Source organism: Podarcis filfolensis, assembly GCF_964270895.1.
Source record: "Podarcis filfolensis genome assembly, chromosome: 8".
In the NCBI taxonomy this organism is placed as follows: domain Eukaryota; kingdom Metazoa; phylum Chordata; class Lepidosauria; order Squamata; family Lacertidae; genus Podarcis; species Podarcis filfolensis.
In genome coordinates, this window is record NC_139611.1 from 40,564,826 (window position 1) to 40,575,811 (window position 10,986).

A 10,986-nucleotide genomic window follows, 5' to 3' on the forward strand; every position below is an offset into this window, starting at 1 on the left:
TATATTGGAGGAAATCCAATTATCATATACAAAGAAATTCCTTCGAGATTTCTTCGAAGGAGGGATGCCTACAAAAAATTAACTAACCAACTGAAGAAAAATGGGATCCTATATAGATGGGAATTTCCGGAAGGAATTTCATTCTATTTTAAGGAAAAAAGATTCAAACTGTCCAACCCTTCAGAATTAGAAAAATTTGCAAGAAGATATGAGAAAGAACTCGGAAAGATGGTGGGGGGGGAGGAGGAGGGTGAACGATCGGGGAGTGGGGACGGAGGCGGAGAGAGTGGAGAAGGAGAGAGGGAGACAAATTCAGGACAAGAGAGGGAAGGAGAAGAGATAGACGATAAAAAACAGTAGATTTAATTTAGACTTGTTATCTTATTATTTGCATATAAGTGATGGCTCTAAAAGTTCTGACCTGGAACGTGAATGGACTCAACAATAAAAATAAAAGGAACCAGATTGCGCATATTTTACTAAAAAAGAACCTCGACTTAATCTGCCTACAAGAGACTCACGTAATAAGAAAGCATGAGAGAATTTTAAGCAATAAGAGATTAGGATTGGATTTTGTGGCTTCAGATAGAGTTAAGAAACGAGGAGTGGTTCTATATATAAAGGAAAAACTTGATCCAAAATTACTGTATAAAGATGAACAAGGGAGAATGATTGTAGTACAGATTATGTTTCAAGGAGTAAAGATTATTGTCGTCGGACTATACGCACCTAATGACAGAAAAGCAGTCTTTTTCTCTGAATTAGGTATTAAGTTAACAGAGTGGATGGATCAAAAAATGATAGTGATGGGTGACTTTAATGGGGTGGTGTTACCAAATCTGGATAGATCAACAAGAAAACAAGAGATTAAGGAAGGCAAGCTACCACAGACTTTTTTTGATTTGGTTGATAATATGGGACTAATTGACGCGTGGAGATTCAAAAACCCTACTGTAAAACAATATACTTTTTTCTCAAATCCTAACCAGAGTTGGGGGAGAATAGATGGTATTTGGATCACTAAGGAATTGATACAGAACTTAATCAAATCTGAAATTCTCCCACAGACTATATCTGATCATAACCCAGTATATTTAGAGTTAAAGGGTAAAGAGGCTAGAGTACTTAGATGGAGAATGAACGAATCTCTATTTAATGATCAAAAGATAGTGATTAAGGCAAAAGAAACAATTGAAGAGTACTTCAAGTGGAATTTAAATAAAGGGACAGCTTTAGAAACGGTTTGGGACGCAGGGAAAGCCGTCATGAGGGGTTTTCTAATTCAGAAAAACAGCCATCAAAGAAAAGAAAAAGAGAAAAAGAAGGAGGAGATTTTAGTACAGTTAATGGAGAATGAAAGACAATTAACTATTAAGCCAGGTGATGAGACTATAAAACAAAATATAAAGTTATTACAAGCCCAATTTTCTATGATAGTAAACCAGGAGATTGAGTGGAAAGTCAAAATGTTGAAACAGAAGAGTTTTGAATCCGCTAATAAAATAGGGAAATACTTGGCCTGGCAACTAAGAGAAAGGAAAAAACAAAATATGATCTGTAGGATAAGGGATGGAGATAAGATAGTGGAAGACCCAAATGAAATAAAAAGGGTGTTTCAGAAATACTATAAGGATTTATATAAAAGAGGTAAGGAGACAGGCTATGATATAGAACGCTATCTGAAAGAACATCACTTACAACAGATATCAACCGAAGAAAAAGAATTATTAAATCAGCTGATTACAGAGGAGGAGGTAAGGAAGGCAATATCAAAGATGAAAATCGGTAAAGCGCCGGGGCCAGATGGTCTGTCAGCCAAATATTATAAAGTACTAAGTGATCAAATAAGCCCAACCCTATGTGAAGTGATGAACAATACTTTAAAAGAAGGGAAGACCCCGAATACCTGGAAGGAAGCCTATATTACATTAATTCCTAAAAAAGATGTGGATGCCTTAGAGGTGAAAAACTATAGGCCAATTTCATTATTAAATAACGACTATAAACTGTTTGCGGATGTAATGGCAGAAAGATTAAAAAAAGTATTAAATAACAGAATCCATAAAGATCAAACGGGCTTCCTTCCAGGGAGACAATTGAAGGACAACGTAAGAAATGTGATAGATATCATTGAATATTTGGAAACTAGAATAGACAAACAAGCCGCTTTGATTTTCATTGATGCCGAAAAGGCCTTTGATAACGTTTCTTGGTGCTTCCTGACAGAAAATCTAAAAACGATGGGGCTGGGTGAAAGGTTTAGAAAAGGTATAGAAGCTATCTATAATGAACAAAAAGCTAAGCTAATAATAAATAACTCAACATCAGAATTTTTTGACATATCTAAAGGGACTAGACAAGGCTGCCCCCTGTCTCCTCTGTTATTTATAACAGTACTTGAAGTACTTACTAAGAGACTGAGAGAGGCAGTGGAAGTGAAAGGGATTAAGGTAGGGATTAAAGAACATAAGATAAAAGCTTTCGCGGATGATATTGTATTAACTCTAGAAGACCCAAAAAATAGTATGAAAGAAGCCTTGCAAAAATTTGAAGAGTTTGGAGCGGTATCAGGCCTCAAGATTAATAAAAATAAGACTAAAATGTTGACTAAAAATCTAACTAAGGAAGATATTGTAGAACTAGAACAAAAGATGGGAATTATGACAGCAAAGAAAGTGAAATATCTTGGAGTGTGGATATCAGCGAAAAATATTAACCTATATAAGGATAATTATGAAGTCACTTGGAAGAATATTAAGAAAGATCTTGAAATCTGGGAGAGATTGAGGTTATCTTTTCTGGGGAGGATAGCAGTTATCAAAATGAACGTTCTCCCCAGAATGTTATTTTTGTTCCAAACCATTCCGGTACTAAAAGGTCTAAAGCAGTGTAAAGAGTGGCAAAGAGCCTTAGCGAGATACATCTGGCAAGGCAAAAGACCACGAATAAAAATGAAAATATTGGTGGACAAAAAAGAAAGAGGGGGATTCTCTCTACCGGATCTAAGTTTATATTATGAAGCGGCGTGTTTATTGTGGCTGAAGGATTGGATAAGATTGGAAAATAGGGACATCTTGGATTTGGAAGGTTTCGATAACAGGTACGGGTGGCACTCGTACCTGTGGTACGAAAAGGTGAAAGTTCATAGAGGCTTTCTAAATCATATTTTTAGGGGACCACTATTCCAAGTATGGGAAAGAAATAAAAATATATTGGAAAGGAAGACACCTTGGTGGATTTCACCAATAGAGGTGTTAACTATAAAAAAAATAAACATGGAAGGGAAGAATGCCACCTATGAAGAACTAACTTGGAAGACAGATAAAGGGATTAAACTTAGACCATATGAAGAGATCAAAAATTTATTTACAGGGTGGTTGCAATACCACCAAGTAAATGATCTGCTAAAAGAAGACAAAAAGAAAGTAGGATTTGAAGATAAAAAATCTAAATTTAATGTAGAAGTTATAGAAGGTAAGAACAAAACACTGTCAAGGATGTATGATATTTTGCTGGAGTGGTATACAAAAGATGAGGAGGTGAAGGAGGCTATGACTAAGTGGGCGATAGATATTGGATATAACATCGACTTTGAGAGGTGGTTGGAACTATGGAACAAGAATATGAGATTTACGGCATGCACGGCACTAAAGGAAAACCTGTGGAAAATGATCTACAGGTGGTATCATACACCAGTGAAATTAGCGAAGATTTATAAGTTGAAGGATAAAAGATGCTGGAAATGTAGAGAGGTAGAAGGTGACCTCTACCATATGTGGTGGTCGTGTTGCAAAGTGAGAGGCTTTTGGGAATTGGTTTATAATGAACTTAAAAAAATCTTGAAATATACATTTCCCAAAAAGCCAGAAGCTTTTTTGTTAGGAATGGTCGGTAAAGAAATTAAAAAAGAAGACAAGACCTTGTTTCTATATGCTACGACAGCTGCAAGAATTATGTTAGCACAAAATTGGAAATTAGAAGTAATACCTAACATAAGTGATTGGCAGGTTAAAATGATAAATTATGCTGAGCTCGACAGAATATCAGGAAGAGTAAGGGACCAAGACGAACAGAAATTTCATGATAATTGGAAGAAATATTTAATGTATATGGAATCTAAATCTCAGGTGACACTGGCGGGGTTGAAATAACTCTAACAGCGGGAAAGGCCTATGTAAAAGAGTTAAAAAGTACGCGACTATATAATTTATTCGATACTTACCAAAGGAGTGGAGGGAAGTCCAAGGCTCAGTTGAGACTAGTTCAGTTATGTATTTTATTTATGATTTGTGAAGTGGATATAATTTGTATAAGGTATGTGGTGGATTTTTTGTTTATGTTTTTTCTGGATATATGTGCAAATATGAATAAAAATTTATAATTTAAAAAAAAAAAATAACTTTTTTTTTTAATTAATTGTGATTCTTTTTTTGTATCTCTGTGTGTTTTGTTTTTTCTGTAATGTATGGCTTTTTATTTTGAGAATTTCTATCCTTCCTTTTTGTAAAATCTTAATAAAAATTTATTTAAAAAATAAAATAAAAGGATTAGCATAATTTGTAAACTGCAGAACAGCATAGATTGAAATCTGCTCTTCAGTTTTAGAATGGGGCAAGCCAGGAGCAACTCTTACTCCAGTGACACTCCCATGTCGCCTGCTTCCATTCTGGAACAATGGGCTCAGGTGATCTTGGGGTTTCTCCCTCCTACTCTTCTTCTTTTTAGGCATAGTGATTACTTGGGAGGGGGTCTCACCTGCCCCCTTTTCTTAAATTTGGACAAAGTGGCATCTTCTGCCATGGTGGGTAATGAGGGAGGTCTCCCTCTCCCTCTCTACTAGGGTTCCAGGAAAACGCAGAACAATTCACTGAGTCTTATCAAGTTCCTTGATGCTTTGCATGGAGAAGATCCCAGACTCAATCCTGGCATCTCCAGGCAGGGCTGGGAGAGAACACTGCCTGAAACCCCAGAGAGTCACTGTCAGTCATGGTAGACAGGACTGAGCTAGATGGAGGAGAGGACTTTCAATGGCTCCTATTGATGATGGCTGTGTTCTGCCCCTGTCGTTGGAGGAAGTAATGCTTCTGGGTGCTAGCTGCTGGAAACCACAGGAGGGGAGGGTGCTCTTGTGCTCAAAACCTGTTTGCAGGCTTCCCACAGGCAATGGGTTGACCACTGAGAACAGGATGCTGGGTCAAATGGACCATTGGCCTGATTTAGCAGGCACTTCTTATGCCCAAGGATCTGACTAAGGCAGCTTGCTATGTTCTCTATCTTACTATAGTGCGCTGATAAGAACACTTGTTTTGCATGCAGAAGGTCCCAGGTTCAGTCCCTAGCATCTCCAAGTGGGGCTGTGAAAGGGGACACATACACACTGGTCTAAAGCCCTGGAAAGCTGCTGCCAGTCTGTATAGACATTGCTGAGCAAGATGGACCAATGGACTGGCTCCTTATAAGGGAGCTTTCTGTGTTCCTTTACAATGACCTTGCAAGGTCACAGGCACACTGCGCATCCGTATACCTCCTCCCTGGCCTCTTCCATGCACACACGCTTTCAATACAAAGGTAACATTATCCCACAGGCCTTGAAAAGGAAGGAGCCTGTGAACTGGCAATAACGCGTTTGTCAAGTGGGAGACAAAACATTTCAATCAGAAGCTGCCATTGTCAGTGGGGAATGCTGAAAATGCCAAGCTCCCCTTCTGCATGGCTTGGGGTGGAATATTAACAAGTGCCGTGCTGTGCCATGCCATGCCTCTGCTCTTCTTCCAGACTCAACAAGGATCCCAAACTCTTGCAAAAGTCAGGAATTCACTTCTGCACAAACTGCCCAGGAGACCAAAGGGAGCGGGTGCTGCTGGAGGAATGAGCAGTTTTTGTAGCCCTGAACTCTCTCAACCTTTGCTGGGTGCAAAGTGAGCATGTGACATACCAAGAAAAGGCAACTCAGAAGGAAAACAGAAAGCGGAAAGGGGCAGTAGGAGACCCTACATAGGAAAACGCTGCTTTCCTTTGCATGGGTCAGGGAAACCAGGCAAACAGCTTTGCTTTCCCAACTCACTCCCCCCTGAATGCAGAGCTCTCTGCTGGGAAGATAGGCCCACCTCCCAGTCTCTCAGTCAGCTTTCGGAGCTCATTCTTGGGACTCCCTAATCGACACTAATATGACACCTCTGACCCCACTGCATATTTAGCCTCCAATATAAAGCAGCAGCTTTTATGCCATGTTTGTAATGACTTTTAAAAAATAAATAGGGACACTGTCACAAGTAAACTTCAGTGCAATAAAAGCTTCTGCTTCAATCTATAATTAATCAAGGAGCTGCTTAATGTAGGGGAAAGAGAGGAAGGAACGGTGAGAAATCAGGACTCGGGATAAGCGTAAAGCACCACTGGAGGCACGTGGGGAAGGAGGCCACAAATTTCAGTGAGGCAAAAAATGGGGAGGGGGGAGCATGAGTGGTTAGGTTTTTGCACAAAAACAAAAAACAAACAAACAAACCCAAGAACAAAATAACAGTGAGGCTGATCAGGGGCACAGGAACATAGGAAACCCCCTATACTGCATATTTGTGCAGCTAGCACAATATTATCTACACTGGCTGGCAGCAGCTCTCCTGGGTTTCAGGTTGGGAACACTCCCAGCCCTGCCTGGAGATGCTGCCAGAGATTGAACCTGGGACCTTCTGCATGCAAAGCAGGTGCTTTATCGCTGAACTATGGCCCTCCCCCACCCATATCACATAATTGCTTGCTCCTTAAACAAGGCACCGTCAAAGCAATAATATAGAGGATAGTCTTGCAACAAATAATTCTTTTGTGACATGAGCTTTCATAGGCAGGAGTCTCCCTCTTCAGGACCTGTGACCTGCTTGCCACATCACATTGTCTTGCATTAGGCTGTAGCCTAATGAAAGAAACTCCTGCTTTCATTTCATTTCATTTTATTACTTAGTTTTAAAGTTTCAGTCACCAGCCAGACTCTTCCTTCCTAGTACACCGGCCTCCTTTTCTGGAATTTATCCAGAACACCATAATTCCCCAAGGAACTGGGCAGAACTGCACTGCAAAATTCAGAGAGGTGTGAATTCTGAAGGATGCTTTTGTTTCAGTTGCTGTATTGTTCTGGAAAGTGCACATTAGGGAGCTTTTCCTTCTAAATGTGACCTGAACTGAATTTCTCCCCTATCTCTAATAGATTTGGCAAGTCATAGGCACATCCAGAAATGAGCAATTCAGAGAAAGCACTTGTGGAGTCTTGAGTGCACCCCTTTTTCTTTCAGTGATAGACAGAAAGGTCCCTTTTCCAGGCCCTGTCAGCAATTTACTCCTTCCGGCTGCATGGAGTGGGGAAAAGATGGGGAACAGACCCATCTGGAGGAAGATACAGGGGACTCCAGATGGACCAAGCTCATGCAACAGGTGCATGGATGGGGTGGATTGGATTTTCCAGGCTGCACAAATGTCTCTCTGTCTGGCAACCAACTATCCATGGGCCAAGGGATACAATCTGTCCCTTTAATAACACAGCCTGGGGTCTATCACCACCCTGAACAACCATAGAGGCCAGCTCCTAAGAGACAGATGGAGGGCAGTTTAATCCAATTAATCAGAGAATGTTGGTTCTTATTGTGCCAAGAAACTGGCCCGTCTGCTCTGATGTCCTGCTCTGAGACCGGGGGTCAGCCCAGAATGCCTCCTGCCATCAGAACAGTGTGCCTCTCCCACCTCTGAGGCACAAAGCTCCTCCTTTCTCCTCTAAACTAGGAACAGGGAACCTTTAGCCCTCCAGATTCTGCTGAACTACAACTCCCATCAGCCCCAACAAGTATGGCCAATGACCAGGGATGGTGGGAGTTGCAGTACATTGACATTTGGCAGGCCAAAGATCCTCCGTGCCTCCTGTAACTGCCAGGGGTGGCCCTTCCACGAAGCAAGGTGAAGCCATTGGCTTCAGGTGGCAGATCTGACCACTGCTCCTGCCGTTGCACTGCTGCCAGCCCTGCAGGGACTTCGCCTTGCCACTGCTGCAGCACCAACATCCTCGCCACTGCCACTGCACCCTTGCCACTGCACCCACTGTGCCCTCACTGCTGCTGGGTTTTGGTGGCAGTAGAGGCTCAGGCAAAGTGCAGTGGTGGTGGTGGTGAGGCTGGTGGCAGCACTGGTGTGATGGGGGGGGGGAGGGAGTGAGTCTGGATCCGCAGTGGGGTATTGCTAGAGAGGCAGGGATGTCGCCAGGGCATTTTGCCTACAGTAGAAAAATGTCTTCGGCTCTGCAGGGATACAGGAAGTTGCTATATCCCAAATCAGACCATCGGCCCATCTAACTCAGAAGTGTCTGCACTGACCAGCAGTGGCTTTCAAGGGTTTCAGGCAGGGAGTCTTTTCCCCAGCTCTATCTGGAGATGCTGCTGGGGATTGAACCCGGGACCTTCTGGCTGCAAAGCAGATGCTCTGCCACTGAGCTTTGACAGAGATACCGTACTGAGATTCTGTGAAGCAGACCGATCCAGTTGCCCTGGAAGCAGAACCAAGGTGGGTTTCTAATGCCGGAGCCCTGGAAGGAGATGATGACCAGCTCGCAGCCAATGAGCCTCAACTCCTCACTTTAAAACTTGCACTCCAGACCCAGTCTAGGCCAGGGGTGGCCAGTTTCTTGCCTGCCACATATTGCTGGACTACAATTCCCATCATCCTTGACAATTGCCCATGCTAGCTGGGACTGATGGGAAGTGGATTTGGAGAGCTCCAGGTTGGGGAAGGCTGGGTTGGAGTTTTGGACTAGAACAGGGCAAACCTGGGTTCAGATTCCCACTCAGCCATGAAACTTGCCAATCACCAGCTCTCAACCTGACCTACCACACGGGGTTTCTGTGAGGATAACAGGGAAGAGAGGGACCATGTATGCCTCCAGGAGCTCCTTTGAAGGGAAGCGTGATATTATTACTAATAATGCCATTCATCTATTTAGGAAGTGTGGATATTTATTTATTTATATTCATATATATATTCCACCTTTTCCTCCAAAGGGCTCAAAGTACATAATTCTCCCCTCCCCCTTTAGTCTAAGAGACAGTGACTAGGTCACCCAGTGAGCCTCGTGGCTGATTGGGGATTTGAACCCTGGTCTGTCCAGTCATAGTCCGACACTTTAACCATGACACCACACTGGTGTAATGTTACACCACATCGTCCGCAACTCTAACCATTAAATACTCTGTCGCTGCAACAGAAGAACACTATAGCAAGCAGGGTCATTTCTTCTCTCCCCCCCCCATCCCACGCCTCAAACACAAACACAAACACAAAGACGTTTTCCTATGTCCAACAGCTCCGACAGCTGAATTCCTTATGGTGCTTGCAATAAACACCGCAGTGTAAAATATTCCCTGTCTCCCTCCTCCCTGCCTCCATCTGCCAGGGGTTCTAATCTTTAATCCTGTCCTAATCTGTTCCACAGAAGGGACCCCCACCCAGTTGATATCTGGGGTCCAAAGAGCTGTCTCCTCCCCCATCCTCCCTTTTCCCCTGGGCGCAAAGTAGTGATTTAATCAGAGTAGGTGGAGGGCCGAGGAAAAGGGCAAAAGTCAGTGTCAGGCTGCAGCTGGGGGGTGGCTGGGCAGGAGGGTCAGGCAGCCATATGCTCTGAGTCAGGAGAAACCCAATTCATTAATTTACCATTGCAGAGCCTTCCTTCCTCATATCTTCCAGAGCTCAAGCAAGTGGGATTTAACCCTTTGGCCTGTGTGGGGAGTGAGCCTTGCTCTGTTTCTCTCCATGGTAGGATCTAAGCTAGATAACATTGTGTGGATATGAATCCCTATGGGAAACCTTCTTTTGGCCCAAGAGCCACTTACCCTTCTTCCAGGGCCATATGCCAGAGGCAGGTAGGGCAAAAGGCTAAGGTAGGCAGAGCAACAAATGCACATTTTACCTTTGTAAAGTAGGCTAGTTTCTGCACACACTCACACACCCATCTCTATCCCCCATCCAGACAAGCAAGAGGCACAGCCTTGGTGTTGGGCATCACTGTGGGTCTTGACAATTGCCTAACGATAGGGCTGGCCCTCTGGTTTTGTATGAAAGATACTTGGGACATAACCCCTGGCACACACGGAGCCCTGGGAAACAACAGCCAGCTGCCATCCACTGGGGATTAGGACCAGTGTTTCCAGTCTGAGGACCTGATGCTGCCGCTTCCCCTTCCAGAAAGCAATTGTGCTTGGATGGGATACAAAAGGTAAACAAATAAATGCAGGCTTTGAAATCCCTCCTGGCATAGCATCATCTGTGAAATTGATAAGTGTACCGTTTGCTGCTTTATCAAAGATATTAAACAGAGCCCGACCCGGGAGGAAAAAGCTAGAAATTCAAAATGAATAAACTGCAGGGCTGAGAGACTGATAGCTGTAAAATGAAATTCAGCAAGGATAATTGTAAAGTGTTGCAGACTAGAGAGGAGACGAGCAAAAGTCGCTAGTATAAGAGGAAGATGAATCGGCTCGGGAAGAGCCTGTGAAATAAGAAAGGGGCTGGTGCAGAAAAGCAAAGCTCGGTGCTGAGGCACAGGTGCCAAGAAAGCCCAGGTTGGTTTGTTTAGGGAATGCCCCTTTCGGAAATTTGGCTTGTTGCAAAGCATGGGGGGGGGGTGGACAACAACTAGGAGGAAATTTTATAGCTCAATTTGAATGAGTTAAATCTGAAGGCAGCCTGGCTCCCTGGGATTGTTTGAGTTCATCTCTAATTATTAGCTGAAGCCATAACAATGTGAGTCCTGCTAAGGGAAACGGCTTCTGCTTTGAAGCCTGGGCAGGAAGGCACAGGATGCCTGTCAGCTTTACAAGGAAGATCAGGACTCTCCCGCTTTGCAATCCCTCCCAAGCTTAAACGGCTTGGCTGATGAGGCACAATGGCAATGGATAGGAGTGGAAGATATGCCTGTTCTGTGAATGTTCAGCTCTTGCTGTTTGGCCCCGGAGA